Source organism: Ictidomys tridecemlineatus, chromosome 3, assembly GCF_052094955.1.
Source record: "Ictidomys tridecemlineatus isolate mIctTri1 chromosome 3, mIctTri1.hap1, whole genome shotgun sequence".
Classification (NCBI taxonomy): Eukaryota; Metazoa; Chordata; class Mammalia; order Rodentia; family Sciuridae; genus Ictidomys; species Ictidomys tridecemlineatus.
In genome coordinates this window covers 75,342,374-75,365,495 of record NC_135479.1, presented here as the reverse complement: position 1 = coordinate 75,365,495, position 23,122 = coordinate 75,342,374, and the positions used below count along the sequence as shown (strand labels likewise).

Genomic DNA, 23,122 nt, shown 5'->3' with positions numbered 1-23,122 from the left:
AAATGACATTGAAAATAATTGTTAGAGACAAACCTTAAAGAAGCAACCTGCAGAGGCATCTACCAAGCTAGTGAACCCGCCAATACCCATCACCACCCTTCTTCTGCCCAGTGATATCATCACAGCCACCATTTGCTGTACCCTGTACTGAGACTTGACAAGCATCTCTCACTTGAACCCTTAGCACCAGGCCACATGGCAGAATCATGAGTGCCCCATTTTATCTCCTGATAAAGACCAGATTCTGATTCAGTGAGTCTAGGGTAAGGTCTGCATTTTTAAGATGCTCCAAGTTGATGCAAACACCCTGGTTTGTCTGTTTTCAAAGGAACTTTGAAAGAGCTCTCCAGCAAGCCTGATGCCAGACCAAGTCTATCAAAACAGGATGAGATATTTTTCCACTGTGCAAGGCTGGGTGGGGTTTGAGATCCAGCCCTTGAAAAACCACTGAGGGAGGCTCAATGTACCTAATTCCCATGTCCATTTCAACTTGGCCCAGCTGCAAAGGAGCTAGTACAGTTGAGTAGTTTCATGAGGAACTCCTATATTCCTTCTGCTTTGACCCAACTTACGTTCATTTCTGCTAATTTTCCTCTTTTCCAATTTAAATGAGGCTGAGCACAAAAAGTCAAAGGCAATACTTTCTATTGTTCCCGAGACCTTGCATATTACATTGTGCTGTATTCATTTGAGCAGCTGCTGGCACCCAGGAGCCAGGACAGACTTTCTTAGAGGCACTAAAGTGGCCTAGCTGTGGCTGCCTATGGAGGAGCTTGTCCTAACCCCTTTTGCCCCAGTGGCCCCAGTCCCTGAGGAGTTTGGTAGAAAAGATTCAGTATGTGAAGACCATCTGCTCACCAAAAAGACACAGAAGCTAACTGGTAGAACACCCTATGACAAGCCATTTCAGAGGGAAGATGAGAAGCCCACATGGGGAGGCCCACCCCAAGATCCTCTGAAGTCCTTCTTCCCTTACAAGAAACCAGGACTGGAGAAATATATCCTCAGTCTAATACAGACTCTTCTGGAAAAAAGAAACACTAAGTGTCCATTGAAAATTCCTTTCATCAACCAACAGCATTCTTGGTAAAACATTAAGAGTTTGAGCCTAAACCCTCTGAGCCATCTTTGCCACCAGCTAGGAAACCTGGAATAGTGATGGCCATAGCATCTCTGGCCCACACTCAGAACCTGGGGGATCCTCTAGGGCCTTTCAGTAGACTAATTTCTACATATCCAAAAGAAATGTTTCCCATGTGGTTAAATTAATAGCTTCTTTCTTTCTTCCTTCCTGCCTTTCTTTCTTTCCTTTTCTTTCTTCTTCCCTTCCTTTCCTTTCCCTCTCTCCCACCTCCCTCCTTCCCTTCCTTCCTTTCTTCCTTCCTTCTTTCTTTTTCTCTTCCTTCTCCTCCTTTTTTTTGGGGGGCGGGGTACTGGAAATTGAACCCAGAAGTACTTACCACTGAGTCACACCCCAACCCTTTTCATTTTTTGAGACAGGGTCTTACTAAGTTGCTTAGGGCCTTCCTAATTGCTGAGGCTGTCTTTTTTTTTTTAATATTTTTTTTATTTTTTAGTTCTCGGCGGACACAACATCTTTGTTGGTATGTGGTGCTGAGGATCGAACCCGGGCCGCACGCATGCCAGATGAACGCGCTACCACTTGAGCCACATCCCCAGCCCCTGAGGCTGTCTTTGAACTTGGAATCCTTCTGTCTCAGCCTCTTGAGTTGCTGGAACTACAGGTGTGTGCCACCATGCCCAGCAATAGTTTAATTTTTTACTTAAATTATTTGTGGCTGGAATTTAAAAGTAGCCTTTGAAGGCTAATCAGAAGCTACTAACAGCCCTTTATTACATGTAACAGGGCTATAACCCTCTCTCCAAGCTCCTCAAGGACTTCTGAAAAATTTAGCAATTGCTACTCTATTTGTGTTGCTTGTAAGTGACAGGAAATCTTCTGTGTACATGGTGACTCTTTTATTTCAATGCTGCATCATAGTATAGTCTTTTTGGAGATGTTTTATCTAGAGCCAGGGCTTGGCACAAACTGGATGCTCAATTTGTATATTCTGAATGGATGGAATATAGATCCATCATGGCTCAGAACAGTAATACATGGCTCAAAATGTTTTAGAGCTGAGGAAATATGGCAAGTTCCTGGCATGACACTCAGTCCCTCTCTAGAACTAACTCTATGTGAGAGAAAACTGTAGCAACAATAGTAGGGTCCTCCTAGGCTGCAGGCTGCAAGTCTCCCCTACCACAGAGAATTCTCTGCTAACAATAACAGTGATGATACTGAGCCCTCACTGTGAGCCACTCACCACTAGCCACTCTTCACATAATAATGCCTTTATGCCTCGCAGCAAATTCATGGTGTGGAATCCATTTTGCTCTTATTACAGACAAGGAAATTGCTACAAAGCCAGGGTGGTTCCAGGTGTTCCTTCTAGGAACAGCATGAAGAGAGAAGAGGTAAACCCTTCCTTAAGGGCCAGCAAATCCATGATGACTCACAAGTGGTAGGGCTGGCAATCTAACATTCAAGTCTTCAGTCTATATCCTTAACCACGGTCCCACACTACCTTCAGGAAAGCACAGTATAGCTTTAGAGGAGTAGGAAGCACCATAATTTAGGTTCTTTGGATTCTTTTTTTCTTTTTTTAAAGAGCTACTTAAATAGAAGCTCCCTAGGAAGAGATCTCTGACTGTTTTGCTCCCCACTGTATTCCAGGGACCCAGCACTGTGCTTGCACTGAGGACACTCAGTGGACATATCAAAATGAACAAAAAGATGTATGAAAAGCATAGTGAGCTCATGAAGTGGGCCTAAGAAAGGGCAGTGACATCATTCAGTTATAACCACTTTACCTGGAGCTTGCTCTGCAACTGAGAGACTTGCAGAAAAAATTGCTACTATATTTATGTTGTTTGGTAAGTGCTACACATCCATACATCCGTGAGGGCCACACATCAGAAATGCCCAAGCCCTGTCCAAATCCAGTACATCTGGGGAGGAGCCAGATTCCTTCCTGCTGTATAAAGGGTCCACTATGGTGGATCTCATGGGTCATGACTCCAGTGACAAGTATTAATAAATTAATTCATTCAGACCTTCAGTCATTCAGAAATGTTTTCTGATGCTTGGTTTAGTTCCAGGTATTTATGGTATAAAGGCTTCATATCTCTTACAAGAGGAGTTGGATCCCAAGGTGTTCCTTGTATTGTTATTCTTTACATTGTATACATATTTTACAAATGTTCTTATATTCTTGATAAACACCAATTCAATATTTTATTAAAATAAAAATTTAGAACAGATAGAGATCAAGTCCTCTGGGAGCCTCCAGTTTAGATTAAAAAGAGATGTGCAAACAAATCACTGAAAAACACATTGCTGCATATTCTGGGGGAAGACAGAAGCTTCAGACAGCTTCTGGATGAGAAGACATCTACACTAGATCTCAAAAGATGGGCTATTTTTCCTGTTGTGAAAGGGCAAGTTAGGCAGAGAGAAGAACATAGGAAAAGTCCCAGAGTCATGTTAGAGAATGCTTCATCTAGGTGGCTGTACATGGCAGTTGTGGCAGATATAAATCACTGCTATTTCCGACACCTAGAACAGTTCCTAGCAATAATGTGTGTTGAATGAATTGAGAAGCTCAAAGTTAAAATGGGAAGGGCCAAGACAGCAGGGTCTCTAAGGTTTCCAAACAGGAGGTGTTTGCTCTATGCCAAGGAGAAGAAGATGGTAGAGGGAGGGAATTGTGTGAGGATAAGGCAATAGTCCAGCAGACAGTCCACAGGATGAGAGGAAGGGAGGTTACAGCAGGGGTGTTTTGGCTTGAACTCCAGGGAGGAGTGTTCTTTTTAACTGAAATAGGGAACCCAGGGAGAGAAGGCAATTGGTGGATGGGAGCTTAAGAGCAAAATCACAAGTTTAGGTTTGGTTGTGTAAAATAAGGATGGAGGCAAAAGACTTAGGAAGGGTCACAATTCAGGGGTTCAATTTAGACCAGTCTAGAGATTTTTATCTGGGAGAATTAAGGGTTCAGGTCACAGTAATTTCAGGAATATAGACCACCCTCAGAGCAGTAGTCCAGGAAAACCTGTGGGGAGCACCAATGTTTATGGGAATAGAGGAGATGCCAGAAACAGGGCAGTCAGGGAAAGGAGGACAAAAGAAAATAAACCCACAGGGTAGAGAAGTTTCTGTGAGGGAGAGCATCCAATGGTGTCATGAGCCATGATGAATCTACACATCCATGAGGGCCATACATCATAAAGGTCCCAATCCAGTACATCTGGGGGGGAGCCAGATTCCTCTCCTGATGTACAAAAGGTCCACCATGGTGGATCTCAGGGGTCATGACTGGGAACAAATCTCATGTGAGCCAGGGTGATAGGAATAGCATGAAGGGGGAAGAGGTAAGCCCTGTAGGAGGCACTCCTTAAGGGGCATACACAAAAGTCTCCAGGATAATATGGCTGCTGAGCAGAAGAAAGGAGGGAGCAGGGAAAAGGAGAGGGAGGTGTCTATAGGCTTCATCCTAGAAAAGACTTAGTCTGGTGGTCATGGATTTAGCAGTGAAGCCCCTTGAGGCCACTGTTCCTTCTAGGAGCCTCAGGGAATCCTATTACTTGGGGAGGGCTGGGAAAGGGACACTGGCATAAAGCAGAAAAGATATAGGGAGAAGGAGGCTGGGGGAGAAGGAAGAAGAGTGAAGATTAAAGAGTGGCTGGAAGTCAAAAAGGAAACTAAGAATACCTTATCAAGAGATAAACTTTGTTAGCTGGGCACGGTGGTACACCCTTGTAATCCCAGAAGCTCTGAAGGCTGAGGCAGGAGGATTAGGAGTTCAAAGCCAGTCTCAGCAAAAGCGAGATGCTAAGCAGCTCAGTGAGACCCTGTTTCTAAGTAAAAATACAAAAATAGGGCTAGGGATGTGGCTCAGTGGTTGAGTGCCCCTGAGTTCAATCCCTGGTACCCGCCCCCCCACCAAAAAAAAGAGACAAACTTTTTTTAAAGGTGGCCAAGAAAGATAGAGGACATAGAAATTCCCTGATTTTGGGTTAGGGGTGTGGCTCAGTGATAGAATGCTTGTCCAGCATGCGTGAGGCCCGGGATTCATTCTCTAACACTGAAAAGGAAAGGAAGAGAAAGGGAAATAAAAGAAATTCCATGATTTCTACCAGTTTTTCTTCTTTTCAATAATTAGGGTTATTAACGGCTTAGAGACCATCTTAACATGGTTTGCCAGGGAAGGGTCACCCTGGTCACAGGAAGGCTACAGGAAAAGGAGTACAGCAAATTCAGTCAGCTTCTCTCACCAATCTTCAGAACCTCCCATACCATGACCAGTACTGGGACTACAATAGTACTAGACTAGACTACAGTACTAGACTACAATGCAGTATAGTACTACACTACAATAGTCAGAAACACCCAGGAAAAGACATGAGGCTCACAAGCTCTAGTAACTAAAAGATGCTCTAGATACCAGGTAAGGGCAGGGATGTAGCCATAATCCACAGAGGGAAGCAGGTTGAATCTGCTATGGTAGCTACCTTCAGGGCCTATAAGGGTTGAAGCAGACTAGAAGGAAAAATAAGGAAGTGTGGAGCAGGGGGGGTAGGGAAGGGGTAGTTGGGGGATGGTCCAGAAGGAAATGAGCTCCTCACAGAAACATTCTAGAGAGTACCCCCTACCATCTCCAGTTGAACATTTCAAAGATAAATGATTCACATTAATAAGCTGTCTTTGGTCACCAGGAGGTGGGTAGTGAACTTATGAAAACTGTTTCTCTAAGTCAGAGCAGCTGGAAGAACCCTATAGCTTCAAACAAGGTTTTGATAAATTCATGGATGACCTTTATGTAATAGGCAATTATGGCTGGGCAGATGCTGTGAGAGGACTCTTTCCTTTGGGGCTATCCCCAGTGGTCCCTGCACACACAGGTAGAGAAACAGAAGCTGTGGAAAGATGGATGCCAGATTCAGCTCCTATATTCTGAAGCTCCTCTGTTGGGAATGGATGTGAAAATTCAGAAATTGACTTAGAAAAAAATTCCAGTTTTTATGCAAGAAAAATATTTCTTTACCCAGCCTTCTGGCCAGAGGCCATGTGCCTCTTCAATGGTGTGCCCCTGTCAATAAAACATGCATCTCCAATATATGAATATTTATCTACTAATTACATACATTTCTACTATTAATAAAACACCTCCCCTTTATTTTCTAGCTCATCCTTTAAAAGTTTTAAAGGATGAGCTAGAAAATAAACATAAAAAGGAGTTTTCATATTCTCTGCCTTGTTCCCTCTCTCCCCACCCTCTGCCACACATGTCCTAGTTTGGAGGCCACCACTGAGGAACTTCTTAAATTCCCAATCCTCGATCTTTAAAAGAGTCTTTAAAGTCTTTGTTGGTTGCCCAGATCAGATTCTCTCCTGTCCCCAGCCCTCCCCATGGACAGTATACTTAGGTCAGTGACAGGGAGGCCCCATACCATCAAGAGTTGGCTTCACCATGTTTCCTGATTGCCTGGAGACAAAAAGAATCTGCTCCTTAATGGCAACAGCACAGGGATGAGTGTCTCCATAACACTCAGGCTCAGAAGGAAGCTGTGATTTGACAAGAAGCTGGCAGCATGGGCTCAGTGCCTGTGACATAATATCTTGAAGTAGGGGATGACCTGTTGGCTGTGGAGGGAAGATACTACACCTAGGATTCCTGGGAAGAGTAGGATGTCATGCTACAAGAGGAACTCCCTAACAAGCTAACATCTTTCTTTCCTAACTTCCCAGTTCCTTTAATTTGCAGCCCTACTCTGAGGGTAAATTTCTGAGACCCAAAATACCCCAGAGTAACCCAGGCAGTCAGCTCCTCCTTAATACAGGTAAGGACAAAGCAGAATGCTGGCCTGGTGATAGCTCCCTCAGCAGGTGTATACAAATGCACTTGGGCATACAAGTGCTCACACTCCTAGATTGATAAACCCACATGAAAGAACATTAGTGTTGTATAGGTACCTACACCACTTTCACTCATCCTTTCCACTCTGAAGCATCTGACAGAAATTTTCTGTTGCCAAACAAGTCTCAGGAGGTTGCAGGCAAGTCTCTTTGGGCCAGTGAGAATGTGGTTAAAGCACTGATCTCTGGATGCTATGCTACTACTGAGGGAGAGTTCAGAATAGGTCAGCAGTTGGATCAGCAAGGGACAATGTGGCAAGAGGGCCTAATAGGAACAAGTATTGCTGCCACCAAACATAGGACAGATGAAGCTGCCAACTATTACTTCAATAAGAGCAAGGCTTGGGAACTTCATCCCCCAGCCTTGAGACCTGAGTGGGTTTATTAGGTTGAGAATATCCCTCAGGATAATCTGATTTGGCTTTGGTTTCCTTCAGGGCCAGCCATTCTCCAGAATCCAGAGCAAGGATGGGAAACTTTCCACTAACTCCAATTAATTGGTAGCAACATCCTGGAGGACTAGGTTTGGGAAGGATCAATGGGAAAGATCTTTTGCCTTCAGTTAAGCCCAAAGGCCATGGACTTGTCATTGTGATGTAGAATAAAACCAAACCTTTAGGCCTACCTCAAGTGATATCCATCCAGCTTATTAGAGTGTCTCATTCAGAATTAGGCAGGCCTATCTCAGACCAAGCTCATCCTCCTCTTTCTAGAAAGAGATCCAAGGCTATACAGTGGTAGTTCATGTAGTATTTACCTTTGCCCTTCCCTCAATCCCCTTTTCACTTACATCCTATGGCTTTCCCAGAGTCATAAAAGCTGGATGTGGGCATAAGAAAGCTGAAGCATCAAATGCCAGGAGCTCAGTATAACTTAGAAGACTGAATGTCTCTTGTTCTATGGTGCCTGTGATGGGCCTTGTATGAAAGATGACTTACCTAGAGGTGAGTGAGTGGTGAATACAATTCTCCTAGCCTAAGTACTTTGTTGTATGATTATCATTACCATTTGTGTCTTGTGGAGTTTATATCTAGAAGTCTTTTTTATTTATTCATTCATTTATTCATTTAGAAAGAACTCATAGGAACCATACAATATGAGTACTTGAATGTCTGAACATTTCTTCGAGAGACCTTTAAACTTGAATAGTTTGGTTGAATATAAAATTATGAGTTTACAATCTTTCCCTGAGAACTCTGCAAATATGTCCATTCCTTTTTTCTATCACTGGTCATTCTAGTTGAGAGCACTCCAGGCCAGCCTGTTTTTTCTCCCTTTATAGATATATTAACTTTTCCCCTCTGGGTGCAATAGAACTCTTTCTTTTTGAAGTCTGGTAACTTCAACAAGATATGTGGATTTTCTTATGTCTTGTTTTACAGTCTGGGAACTAAAGGCAGCTGCATCCACAACCCCCCACACATAACTCTTTTAAGACAGGGTGTTGCCAACTTGCCTAGACAGACTTTAAAATTGTGATTTTCCTGCCTCAGTCTCCCAAGTAGCTGAGATTACAGGCATACACCATCATGTCTGGCACATCAAGTTATGTTTTTGCATTGAGTACTCTATTTTTCCTAAAATTCAGTATGGCCTTTCAGACTAAAGACTTATGTATTCTTTTATTTCAGCAGATGCAGTTTTCTTCTATTGTATCTTTGAATCTTTCTGTGTTCCACTTATTTTATTCTCTTCTCCAGGGATACCAATTAAATATATTTGAATTTCCTTTGTCTCTCCATTGTCCTCACTGCAGGCAACCCATGATCTGTCCCTCCCCATCTGCCAAATTCTGCTCAATTCCTTAGGCAACTTCATAGCCCCAGTTACTCTTTGGCATCACATAGAGTTCAGAGATGCTCTCTAAGATTCACCAGGTATGTTTGCTTTGCTAACCAGTCCAAGATGAGGTTATTGTTTTGGCCTCTGGACTCTGAGCTCTTTGCCCTGGTTCCATAAAACAAAATTTCCCTGCCTAGGAACCTCCCTCATCCCGAACTGATTTTCCTGTACTTGGAGGCCATTCTTTATTCATTATATTTCAGTTTAGGGGTGTTTGTTAGTTTTGTTGAAGGTGGAGTTCTTTTTCTTCTTGTAATTTTTAGTTAGTACAGTAGAGAGACTCAACAATGAGATGCTTTTACTTAATCATATTTAACCAGAAGACATTTTACGACCCAAAACAAAGATGTTTTTCTGTGGCTTCCATCTGTGCAAGTTCTGAATTTTCTAAAGCATGGGCCAATTTACAAGATCTTAACATCAGTGGGGAAAAACACATATTCATAAACATTTTTTTTCAGGTGGTACCCAGACCTCTGGAAGGCCATGGTGGCCAAACTCCTTAATGGCTGATTTGGCCTTCAGTCAGTAGGCCCCTACTTATTACATCTGCCTTGTCTCTTGATTTTCACCCACATACCTGCTGCATGTAAGTCCTGCCTGAGACTTGAGAGCTCACTGATAAGCCAGGTACTTTCCTGCATCCAGGCCTATAGGTTCTCCAGAGGGCTAGCTGAATGCCTCCACAGAGCCTTATAAACTTGATATCTGGTGTGGAGCCTCCCTAAGGTCTCCTTCCATATGCATTGGGGCCAGTGCTGCCTTCCCCTACCAGATTGAGAACCCCATGAGGGTGGGGTTCCTAGAACTTAATGTAGTTGCAGTCCCCATTGCTAATTGAAAGAAGCAGAAGTTTCACAGACTGTTTTAATTAACTGATGAAAAATAATTTGTAATTAGGCAAGGTTTGTAGAAAATGACCCTGCTAAAGCTTTTTTTAGGTGAGTTAGTCATATTTATACCATTCATAATTTATAAGAGTCTGGTTCAACCATTTATTCACAAATTCCCAGGGGAAATGAGACAAAGAGTGAATTTTACTACAATCATAAAAGAACTGATTTATTTAGCTAGACCCCAGTAAAAGAGAAGGTGCTAGAGCTTTGCAATCAATGCCCTGATTCCCTTCTCCCTGCTTATACATCAAACTCGAGTTATAGCTCATTAGCAGGAGATTCCTGGGGGAGCCAGGATAGGTGGGGACACATGCTGGGGGCCAAAAGGGCAAGAGGAGAGAAGAAAAGGTAGGCAGGTGTCCAGACCAGAAAGTCATTATCTAGAGCTGAGACCCAGATCAGCAACTCCTTGAAGTTTTCTTGCCATCACTTCCCAGGCTTTCCAGATGGTCCTGACCTAGGACACCTGAAGAAATGAGAACTCCAATCTTAGGGACCCTTTATTTTTAGGCATCATCAGGACTGAACCCAAGATGCTGACATTTAGGCAATTTATAGTGCATCCCTACACCAAGATCTGTAGCATACATAACATTTGAGTCTTGAGGAACTTCCTGGCCTGTCCAATCTGGAGTGACTGGGACACCCTTCAATAGTGCTTCCAGGCCAACCAGGTATCTCTACAGACTCCCCTAATAGGTTCAGCTTTTTGAAGGGATACCTGGCCAGTCAGGTAAATTCTTAGCCACTTTTTCACAGCCTTCTTAGGAGCCTTGGTCCCAGAGGTAGCCCTCTGCTTACATTTCCTGGTCCTGTCTTCTGGGAGTATGATGGTTCCCAAGTGTGGAGTTCTGATCCAACCCAAACCACTGAGTCTCTACTCTCCTCCCAGTTCCAAGCTTGAGGACATCTGCACTGGGAGCTCACAAGATCACAATTTTAAGTTTGGTAGTGTCCCAGTTTCCTGATCCAGGGTGAGTATATGTGCATAAGCTCATAAAACTAGAAAGCTCTAACCAGGAGTCAGAAATAATTGCATAAAGCTGAGCCAGCTTTCCCCAGGTTCTAGCTACTGCAAATTCTACTACTACAGCTCTTTATCAAGGATACAGTTCTGTGTGTGTCAGCTCTCTTCCAAATTCTGCTGCAAACATGAAGTAAAAAATAAGTCAAGAGAAAACTGAAAGCCTTTGTGATTATAGATATACCAGGTCCCAGCCCTGCTACCCCTGCCTCCAAGAGGACAGAAGCCTGAACTCTGGCCCAGAAACCTCACAATTTCTGCCCAGTATTCAGACCCAATATTGAAGAGACACTCAGAACTCCACCTGTCTGTGAGGATTTCCAGGACACATTCTTAGCCCCCAAAGATGGTTAAGAGCCTATTTTACATCCAGCCTTGCTCTAGTTATAGGAAGGGAGACAGGACCAACAGCACAGTTAGCGAGATAACCTAGTTATCTACATCACTAATACATGAATACTACATGAATACAGTAGGCTGAATACCTACTGTACTTTGGGTATTGGGCTAGACCTACAAACACCCCAGTGTATGAAGCATTCTAGAACCTGCTGTTTGAGACTTCCAGAAAAATTCTACCTGGCATGTAAACCTCTTGACTTCCTCTACCCATTCCCAAAGGGATTCAATAGAAAGCAAAAACCATGTCTATAGTCTATTTGGGGCCTTCTGTCCCCCAAAATAAAAAAAAATTATCTAGCCAGGCACAAGGCACATGCAGTAATTCCTGCTACTTCAGAGATTGAGGCAGGAGGATCACAAGTTTGAGAGAAGTCTAGGCAACTTAGTGAGACCGTATCTTAAAAAATAAAAGGCTGGTGGTCTGGGGCTGGAACTCAGTGGCAGAGTACTTGCCTAGCATGTGTGAAGCCCTGGGTTTGATACGTAGCACCACATATAAAAATAAATAAAATAAAGGCGTGTTGTCCATCTATAACTACAAAAAAAAAATTTAGGAATTAAAAAAAAATAAAAGGCTGGGGAAGTAGCTTAATGGTAGAGTGTCCCTGGGTTCAATCTTCAGTACCACAAAACAACAAAACAAAACAAAAAAAAAAAAAAAAAAACAAGCAAGCAAAATCTCTTTATCCAGAAATCAAGGTTTCATGATTTAATTTTTAAAAAATATTTATTTTTAGGTGTAGTTGGACACAATGCCTTTATTTTATTTACTTATTTTTATGTGGTGATGAGGATTGAACCCAGTGCCTCGCACGTGCTAGGCGAGTGCTCTACCACTGAACTACAACCCTTGATTTAATTTTTTTAACTAATTTTTTTTAGTTATAGTTGGGCACAATACCTTTATGTTGTTTATTTTTATGTGGTGCTGAGGATTAAACCCAGTGCCTCACACATGCTAGGCAAGTGCTCTACCACTGAGCCACAACCCCAGCCCCATGGATTTAATTTTTTTTCTTTTTTTTATACTGGGGACTGAACCCAAAGGCGCTTTACTACTGAGCCACATCCATAGTCCTTATAAAATATTTTATTTAGAGATAGGGTCTTGCTGAGTTGCTTAGGCCCTTGCTAAGTTGCTGAGGCTAGCTTTGAATTTGTGATCCTCTTGGCTCTGCCTCCTGAGCTGCTGCTTTTTAAAAATTTAAACTAGATAAAAAAATGTTACTAGCAGTATCCTTCTTACTTTTCAAGCTTTTATATAAGAACAAAGAAAACTTACCTACTTTTCAAGCTTTTATATAAGAACAAAGAAAACTTATCTGTTACTCAAAAATGATAAAATAAAATTGTGATTGGGGTTCATTGCTTGTCTTTAGTTTTAGCTCTGAAAAATAGAAAGAGTCAAAACTTAAGAGAGAGAGAGAGAATTTTTTTAATATTTATTTTTTAGTTTTCAGTGGACACAACATCTTTATTTTTTATTGTTTATGTGGTGCGGAGGATTGAACCCAGCGCCCTGCATATGCCAGGCAAGCGCTACTGCTTGAGCCACAACCCCAGCCCTCAAAACTTTCTTACCACAACTCATCCATGGACTCACCCTGTGGGCACCTAGCTCTGAGCACTGTGTTAGCTCTTGGGCAGGGATGTTTTAATGGCTAAAGAATGCTATGTTGGACAAAGGACCCATAGCACTGGTCTAGAGTCCAGTAGTACTAGGCACTAGAAATGACAAAAGAACAAAACTCTCAGAACACTACCTACATCTTATAATTGCAAATCTATTGAAATCTAAAGGATTCAAACAAGTGATCTCACATACAGAACCCTATCTATCTTACTCAAAATAATGGGAACTTGAATGTGCACATGTATGTGTTTGTGGTAGGGGGAAAGGTAGTGATCCTCCCAGAAGGAGAGATGAATGAGGGCTGGTAAGGCCAAAGCAAACTCTGGCAGAAGACAAGGGAAGAAGAACCATTCCAAAGAATAATGGATTATCTGGCTTTCTTCCACACTGTTACCACTGAGTCCTAAGAATCTGGCACAGGGCCCACCCAGAGCAGGGCTAAGTAAATGTTTGTGGACTGAATGACCAACAGACTGAGGTTGGTTGGTCAGGGAATCAGGTTTTCAACACACTGGGCATAGGAGACAAGACGCACTGCAATCAACTTGGGGCCTGCCAGGCATTCTGGTCCACTGACAGATAAATGTCCAGGAGAAGAAATCTGAAGTGTGGGGTCAGAGACATAAGGGACGGCCCTGCTCAGACATCTTACTCAGAAAGCATGCTTAAAAAAGGCTCGGCTTGGGCTGGAGTTGTGGCTCAGTGATAGAATGCTTGCCTGGCATGTGTGAGGCACTGACTTCGATTCTCAGCACTGCATATAAATAAATTAATTAAAAAATAATAAAAAGGTCCATTGACAAGATATGTGTGTGTGTATGTGTATATATATACACACACATATATCTTTATATATATGGCTTTCCTATGGCAGTAGCCACAACCTCAACTACACATGAGAAGACTTGTACAGACCACATTGAGCTAGGTGCTTAATCTACCCACAAGGAAGTGCAAGGGTGATGTCCTTCGACAGCACTTCCAGGGTTACCACCCAACCTGGTGTGCTTACCTGATCCTTCAAAGCTCCTCTGTCTAGACAGTTTCCTCTTCCTGAATTGCCTGCAGACAGGGATTCCTGAGGCTCCTCACCGGGCCCCACATTTATCAGCTCATGCTCTAATCTCTGTTTTCAAGATCCTTTGCTTAGAACCCTAGCTCAAGCATCTTGCCCTGTATGAGTCTTTGCTATATTCCCCAGCGCCCAGGCATCTGCCATACTTTCTTGCAGACTCCTCATGGCATCATGCAGAGAGGACCTTTCCTTTGTTGAGGAGCCCTTCTCTGTCCTCACTCTCTCCTCTCACTTGTACATAGTGAGACCAAAGGCCCAGAAAGGGCTGGGTCTAAGAAAGTGTTGTCCTGCTACATGCAATTCTTTATAGCACTTGTCAAAAACAATATAGATGATTAAAAAAAATAAGCCAGCCATCTCAAGACAGTAAATGAAATTTACAATTCCAACAGGAAAAATATCCCCTACTCTAAATAATACCCACTGCAAAATCAAAGGACATTTAAAAGGAAAAGCCAATTACCACCTTTCCAGCCTACAGCATTACTGTGTCTGTTGTCCCACATGCCTGCCTAATTGCAGAGAAATGTACATGGATGGTGGCTCATTTTCCTTTTTTGTCAACTACGCAGTCTTTTCTCTGTATGCATGTGTGTGCTTGCAAGTGTGAGTGTGCACATGTATTGCATGCATGTATGAGCATGTGAATGCCTATGTGATCATACTCTCCATGGTACTAGCCACTGAGCAACGAATAAGAAACTGGCAAAGAGGCCTGCTCCCAAAAGGAAGGGGAAAGGCCCTAAGTGACTAAACAGGCCAGAATCACCACACCTATAGTGCCAGGGCCAAGAGTGAGCCAATAGAGGGGCCAGGGCCACCTCAGCATGAGGAAGAATGGTGCCAAGCACACAGTAAGCACTGAGGAAAACATTAGCTCTTGCCTTCCTCCCTTCCTTCCCTGGCAGGAAGCCTAGGATTCTGATGTCAAAGTCTCAGGGAAGTGGGAAGTAATGAAAAGTCCAGCCAGCAATGTTAAGGGAAAGAAAGTAGTAGAAGTGAAGTATATAGCCTATGTCTGACAAGAGAGGAGAGACCAGGTTCTGAGAGCCATATAGTGGATATAGTGAATACAAATCCAAATACAAGAGGTGGAAAGGAAAGGAGTTAGGGCTATAATGGTGGCCAGAGGAGCATCAGTGTGAAGTTTTACTGAACCCTGGAAAGGGTAAAAAAAATAGAAGAGAGAGCTCTAGGTGGTCAAGGGAGTGCCTCTCCTGGTCAGGGGTGGGTTCATCCCCCAGAAGAGGATTGATAGATCCTCAGATGGGAGGTTTTGATCTTAGGCCAGACTATGGAGCCTTAGTTGCCATAAATCAGATTGATTATGTAGGGGCAGAGGATGAGAACTCACTTCTGAGGCCAGAGGGGAGTATGAAGGTAAGGTGAGGACGAATGGGGAGCATCTTCTACAGGTAGTCTCTCAATGGTCAATCTCTGAGAAACTAATAGGCAACTGTCCACAGGATGGATCTAGCTTGTCATCAGGAGCCTGCAATGTGCTTCAGACATTGGCAACCTAGCAGTGAGCAAGGCAAACAAGGTTCATCTCATGAAACTCACTTCATGGTCAGAATATAGGCAAAACCCAAAAAGACAAATGGGTAAGTCTGATTCAATCAGAGCATGATAGGTACTTAGAAAAAGACATGTTAGAAGAATAACATGAAGGATCCAGGCACGGTCTCACATGCCTATAATCCCAGCAATCTGGGAGGCTGAAACAGGAAGATCACAAGTTTGAGGCCAGTCTCAGCAACCTAGCAAGACCCTGTCTCAAAATAAAATTTTAAAAAGGGCTGAGGATATAGCTCAATGGAAGAACATCTCTGGGTTCAATCCCTAGTACTAAAAACGAAAAATGTGGAGGATGCTTCTAATGAGCTGCAGATGTCCTCCTCTACTCATGGGGCAGGCTTCCCTTAAACCATCAACAAACCTGTTCATTCTCTTCCTGACCCAATAGGGACCACTCAGCATTCCTCACACATGGGGCCTTTTTTATACCATGCTCTGGTCATGTACTGATTCAGTAATCCTGATACAATCCAGCAGGCCTGTATTGCCTTAGGGTAGCAACCAGGTGACTCTTGTGATTCATCCTGCATATTTGGGAAACTACCAGCATAACTGATGGCATCTGCTCACAGGGGCACACAACCACATCAGCTGGTCCCACAGCAGAAAGAATCTACCTAGCCACTCACTGTCCAGCACACCACCAGGAGGCAGAGAGGATTGAATCACAGGGTAAAGGCACTTCCTGTGACAGCTCAGAGACTAGTGTCTCCAGGACTAAGGCAGAACAGGAAAGCAGCAGAGTAGGACTTGTGACCTTTAAGGATCTCAGGCTGATTATTCGGTAGGAACCAGCATGGAGGGGCCCAATCCTGCCTATGGGTGCAGAAAACCAGGTCCCAGCTGCCCAGTGAGAGGTAGGTATGGCCAAGTGGGTCAGGCCAATCTGCTGATTGAGCATGAAGCTCCAGGGGCAGCTCTGTGGGGAGCTGTGTGGGATGTCAGCATTTTCCGCAATGTGTCTCTGACTCATACACATCTCCTTTCACTCCTCACAGTGGAACAATCTGTCACTGATGAAAGGGCAGAGTGTGTAGAAGAGTAGACCAGACAGTGGGGTAGGGAAAGGAAATCGGTCATTTATTAGCACAAGGTAGACACTTTATATCCATCATTGCAATTAATCCCCACAACAGCTTTACAATGGAGATCCAGATGAGGAAATCAAGATTTAAAGAGGAAGTAGCGGGCTGGGGATGTGGCTCAAGCAGTAGCACGCTCGCCTGGTATACGTGCGGCCTAGGTTTGATCCTCAGCACCACATACAAAAAAAGATGTTGTGTCTGCCGAAAACTAAAAAGTAAATATTAAAAAATTCTCCCTCTCTCCCTCTCTCTCTCTCTCTTTAAATAAATAAATAAAATTAAAGAGGAAGTAGCCTGCATAAAGCAAAGCAAATCCTCTGTACCGAGGATTCTCCTCCCCCAAACCTGTGCCCTTTCCCCATGCTCTCATTACATTACCTGATCTGCGGCATTGCTACCTACTCTCAGGGAGCCAGTTCAGGCAGACTTACTTGTTCCCCTAGGGACATCAAGGAGAACATAAGAGCATACCAGGCCAAGAGGACCTGAGAAGACCAACCCTATAGTGGATACTCCTCTTTCTATCATCCAAAGGGCAAACTCAAGGGCACACCAAGGAAATAACTGGCAGAGCTCAGTGGACCAGGAGCCCTTGGCTCCTGAACTTAACCCCTGCCCCCATTCTCTCAAACAGTGAGCTAACTGCAGGGACCTCAAGCCCTCAGGAAAAAGGATTTCCTTCCCCATATCTTTACTCAGGCGAGGCTTGTGCCCAATAGGCAGGCCCAGTCATGGTGAGCTCACAGAACATCAAGTTCTCCTGCTTCCCTTATAGCTCAGTCACAGAGAACAGAACTGGGAACCACGCAAAGGCACCAGATGGAGTCCTCTCTATTTTAGCCAAATGCTGTGACTCATTTAAACAAATCCAACAGTTTCCAGAAATCTGATAACCACCTCCTATTGAAAAATAAAAGTGTAATTCTTTAGAAGAAAATCATGCTTGTGATACATACAAAAAACTGGAGAGGGGCTGGGGCTGGGGCTCAGCAGTAACGCACTTGCCTGGCATGTGTGAGGCACTGGGTTCAATTCTCAGCATCGCATATAAATAAATAAAATAAAGGTCTATCAACAATTAAAAAAATATTTTAAAAAAACAAAAACCAAAAAACTAGAAAGCTGTTCTGGTGTCATTGTGAGACTGAATGTAAACCAGGCAATTCAGAATAGGCCTTCACTCTGAAAGAGACACCTTGGAGCAACTTCAGTGGGAAAATTGCCTGGAGAGAAACCTGTCTCTAGTACTGTCACCACAGCTCTATTTGCTGGACTGGGTTTTAGCTTTTTGTCAAGATATAGAGCCACCAGGTAAAGGAGGTACTGTGCTCAGAAGATAAACCTCAAAAAAGCCAGGCTCTTAGTAAGATCTCTCTAGGCCTTCTTCAATCACTTACACATCTCATGAATCTTTGTAAAGGAAAGCAGATACAAATCATGGGACATCTTCATGCCTAGGAGTCTAACTAAGAATCTTCTTGACTCCTGTAAACCCTGAGGAAGAAGGTCTCCTGCGTGATCTTCAGACAGCCCTAATGACTATACTACATCTCCTCTGTCCCTCAAATTTTCCTGGCCATACTTTCTTTTTCTGAAACCTGGGGCTCTCCCTACATGTCTGCTTGGAGAACCTGTTCTCCTCTGCTCCCCTACAGAGGTTAACTGCCATTGGTCACTGACTTTTTCACAGTAGCTAAGGAAAAAAAAAACCTGGCGTTTCTTGCCTTGATTTTACCAGGTCTTGAATGTGGCACCTCATCTACTCTTTCCTCATTCCTTATGAGCCATTCTTGTCTTAGACCATCTCTGTCACTGGCTCTACGATGGGACTCTAGGCAGTGACAATAACCTCTGCTCATTCCCAGAGTTTCAGGCTCCCCTCATCCGTGCATGTCACACATAGTGGCCAGAAGAATTTCCCAAACTTATTAATCTTCAATAGCTCCTCTACTACCTTTAGACTCTAGTCTAAACCTGTTTGCCTGCCATTCTAAGACCTTTGGCCTCTCCACTCCACTCAACCTCATGCCCAGCCCTCCCTTACAGTCAGACTGACCTCCTCATAGTCCCTGTATCCTCCACAATCTTGCTTTCACTGCCTTTATTAGCTGAGCCCCATTCTCTAAATACTCTCCCATTCTCCTGCCAATATTTCAATCTCAGGCCCAGGTTCATGCCCTGATTCTCAAGGCCTGAGCTTAGGCCACCAATTCAGGATCAGCCTCCAAGTTCCTCTGTCTTTTTCTCCTGAAATGACACAATTATTATAGAAATCTGGTATCCATCATTCTACCCCCAACTCATACATTAAATCCCAAGTTGCTTGATCTGCTGCTTGCTTCCAACTGAAGTTTCTTCTGGCTCTGAGAGTCAAGAGGACACATTCTCATGCGGCCCCAGTAGCAGGTCAGTACTTACACACAGAGAAGACCTCCTTCACCATTTATATGGGGAAGCAAATTCAAGGTATCTTTTTACTCTACTGGAAAAATTCTTAACTAGAAAGTCAAGGTTACCCAAGAAATTTCTTAGGAGTGAGTATTCATAAATATAAATTGATGAGGAAGAACAAAATCTGAGAAGGTATATTTATTCATGTATATACATATGCATATATTTATATATTTTTTAATATTTTATTTTTTAGTTGCAGTTGAACACAATACCTTTATTTTATTTATTTACTTTTATGTGGTGCTAAGTATCGAACCCAGGGTCTCAAACGTGCGAGGCAAGCGCTCTACCACTGAGTCACAACTCCAGCCCTATATTTATATTTTTTAAAAATATCAGGTCCCTCAAATTAATTAATTAATTTTAAAAAATGAGGTCTCTCTATGATGCCCAGGGAGGCCCAAACTCCTGGGCTCAAGCAATTTTATTGTCTCAGTCTTTCAAGTACCTGAAACTAGAGGTGTGACATTGTACCAAGCTTATACTATATTTAAAAATAACTTGGGGAAGGATTTCTAGAATGGTGAATTGAGGAGATATGTGAACCCTCCCCTACAAAATAATACCTTAATAAGGAAATTATATAGAATAATCAATCCAGGGATTAGGAAGTCTAGGGACATATACAGGTTGTACTCAATCAGGAGCAAACAGGACAGGATGTGAGTTAAACCACACATGATCCATCAATCAAAGGGAAGGCCTCACTGGCACAATGGATATCAACATAACCTCTGACTGAACAATGGCTGAGAAATTAGCTACTTGGATCCAGGGTCAACCAGGTATGAAAGCAAAATCATACACAGGAGTCTGAAAGACTGTATACATAGCCAAGACTTCAAACCATACATGTCAACACTAATGGGCAAAGATTTGATTGATCAGGAGGTATAAGCACAACCTCTGACCAATAACTTGTTTGTGCTGACCCAAGGATGGCCCCCAGGATAAAAAGTTAAAACAAGGAAAAAAAAAAAACTGAGCAGGGACATCAGAAGTTGTATACTTCAGGAGAAATAGACTTCATAGAATCATTTTAGCTAAGTCACTGAATAAACGACCAAGCATCACTGAAAGAGGACAGAATCAATAATAAATTATACAATATGTTGTCTAAAAAGTTTCCAGTTTTCAACAAAATTTAAGAGACATGGGCTGGGGATGTGGCTCAAGCGGTAGTGCGCTCGCCTGGCATGCATGCAGCCCGGGTTCAATCCTCAGCACCACATACAAACAAGGATGTTGTGTCCGCCGAGAATTAAAATAAATAAATATTAAAAAAAAAAAAGAGAGACAGATACCTGGTGCAGTGGCATACATGTAATCCAAGTGGCTTGGGAGACTGAGGCAGGAGGATAGTGAGTTCAAAGCCAGCCTCAGCAGCATAGTGAGGCCCAAAGCAATTCAGCAAGAACCTGTCTCTAAATAAAATACAAAAGAGTACTGGGGATATGACTCAGTGGTTAAGTGCCCCTGGGTTCAATCCTGGGGTACCAAAAAGAAAGAAAGAAAATAAAGAACATACATTCTGGGAGCAAATTTTTACCCCTCACACATTTACTCAGCAATGAAAGAGAATAAAATCATGGCAAATTTTTAGGTAAATGGATGGCGTTGGAGAAGAAAATGCTAAGTGAAGTTAGCCAATCCCCCCAAAAAACAAATGCCAAATGTTTTCTCTGATATAAGGAGGCTGATTCATAGTGGAGTAGGGAAGGGGAACATGGGAGGAATAGATGAACTCTAGATAGGACTGAGGGGTGGGAGGGAAAGAGAGGGGGCAGGGGGGTAGCAAGGATGGTGAAATGTGATGGACATCATTATCCAAAGTACATGTGTGAAGACACGAATTGGTATCAATACACTTTATGTACAATCAGACGTATGAAAAATTGTGCTGTATATGTGTAATAAGAATTGTAATGCATTCCGCTGTCATTTATTTTTTCAAAAAATCAATTAAAAAAGACTTAAAAATCAAAAATAAAATCATGACTTAAAAAAATCAAAGCTATAATTACAAGATCTCATCAGTTAGAGAATATGAATAAAGAGAAATTATAAAGACAAATGAAAAATTTTGGAGTTGAAAAGTATAATGATAAAAATAAAAAAAACACTAGAAGGGTTCAATGGTAGATTTAGCTGGCTGAAGAAAGAAACAGTAAACTTAAAATATTTATGAGTAAGACTGAGCAATGTGAAACAGAGAAAAAAATAATCAGAAAAAATTAACAGAACCTCAAGGCAGTGTGGGGCACCATTAACTTCAGCAACATATGAATAATGGAAGTATCAGAAGAAGGGAGTAAAGGAGATAAAAATAATTTAAAGAAATAATAGCTGAAAAGTTACCAAATTTGATGAGCATTAATCTAAATATTAAAGAATTTCAACTGTCATCCAAGAATCTTAATCCAGCAAAAACTACCTTTCAAAAATGAAAGCAAGACAGGCATGGTGGCACACACCTATAATCCCAGCAACTAGCAAGTTCAGTCAGTCTTAGTGAACTTAGTGAAGTCCTAAGCAGCTTACTGAGACCCTGTCTCAAAATAAGACACTTTTTTAAAAAAGGGCTGGGAATGGGCTGGGGATGTGGCTCAAGTGGTAGCGCGCTCGCCTGGCATGCGTGCGGCCTGGGTTTGATCCTCAGCACCACATACAAACAAAGATGTTGTGTCTGCCGAGAACTGAAAAATAAATAAATAAATAAAATCTCTCTCTCTCTCTCTCTCTCTCTCTCTCTCTCTCTCTCTCTCTCTCACTCACTCAAAAAACTCTCTAAAAAAAAGGGCTGGGAATGTTCCTCAGTGATTAAGCACCCTGGGTTCAATCTCTGGTACCTCTCCAAAGAAAAAAAAGAAAAAAAAGAAAAGCAGGTGCAATAGTACTTAACCATAATCCTAGTGTCCTAGTGACTCAGGATACTGAGACAGGAGAATCACAAGTTCAAGGCCAGCCTCAGCAGCTTAGAGAAAGACTGTCTCTAAATTAAATAAATAAATAAATATTTTTTAGAAACTCAGCAGTAGAATGTCTGTAGGTTTAATCACCAGTACCACACATATACACCAAAAAAAAAAAAAAAAACCAAATGATTCAACATTTGAAAATCAATCAATGTAACACCTATATCAACAAGATAAAGAAGTCATATGAGAAGATGTGGCTCAAGTGGTAGCGTGCTCGCCTGGCATGCGTGTGGCCCAGGTTCAATCCTCAGCACCACATACAAACAAAGATGTTGGGTCTGCTGAAAACTAAAAAATAAATATTAAAAAAAGTCATATGATTTTATCCATTGACACACAAAAAAAGCATTTGACAAAAGCCAACAATCATTCGTAATATAAAAATCTCAACAAGTAGGATTAAAAGGAAATTATTTCAACATCATTAAGAAGATATATCAAAAACAAACCTTTGTCTCCCATCATACTTTTTTTCCACTTTATTTGTTTATTTTTTAATATGGTGCTGAGGATCAAATCTAGTGCCTCACATGTGCTAGGCAAGTGCTCTACCACTGAACCACAACCCCAACCCACCCATCATACTTAATGGTGAAAGAGTGGATACTTTTCTTATAAAATCAAGTACAAAACAAAGATGTACTCTCACCACTCTTATTCAACATAGTACCAGAAGTTCTAGATATTGTAATAAAGTAAGTAAAAGAAACAAAAGCCATACAGATTAAAAGTAAAACTATATATATTTGCAGATGACATTATTGTTTTATTTAGAAAATTCCAAAGAATCTCAAAAAAAAAAATAGAACTATTGAGTGAGTTAAACAAGGTTATAGTACAGAAAATAAACACACAAAAATCTATTATACTTTTATAAATTAACAATGAACATGAAGAACTTAAAGCAATAACACAAAACTTAGTCATGCCAAAGAACATTAAATACTTATGTATGTACTTTTAAAATACATTTATAGGATCTGTATTCTGAAAATTATAGAATGCCAATGAAAGAAATAAAAAGAAACCTAAATAAATGGAAAGGCATACCATGTTCATGAACTGAATACTCAATATAAAAGAGATATCAATTTTCCCCAGATGGATCTATAGGTTAAATACAATTCCTGTCAAAATCCCAGACATAGACAAATTTTTTCTAAAATTTATATGAAAAGA

At 42.0% G+C, this 23,122-nt stretch overlaps 1 protein-coding gene across 2 annotated transcripts in view; it reads right to left on the bottom strand.

Moving 5' to 3' along the window:
• The window catches only part of Bsn (bassoon presynaptic cytomatrix protein), a 104,949-nt gene that overhangs the window by 45,480 nt on the left and 36,347 nt on the right, over window positions 1-23,122 (bottom strand). The gene's annotated exons all lie outside the window — the stretch shown is intronic.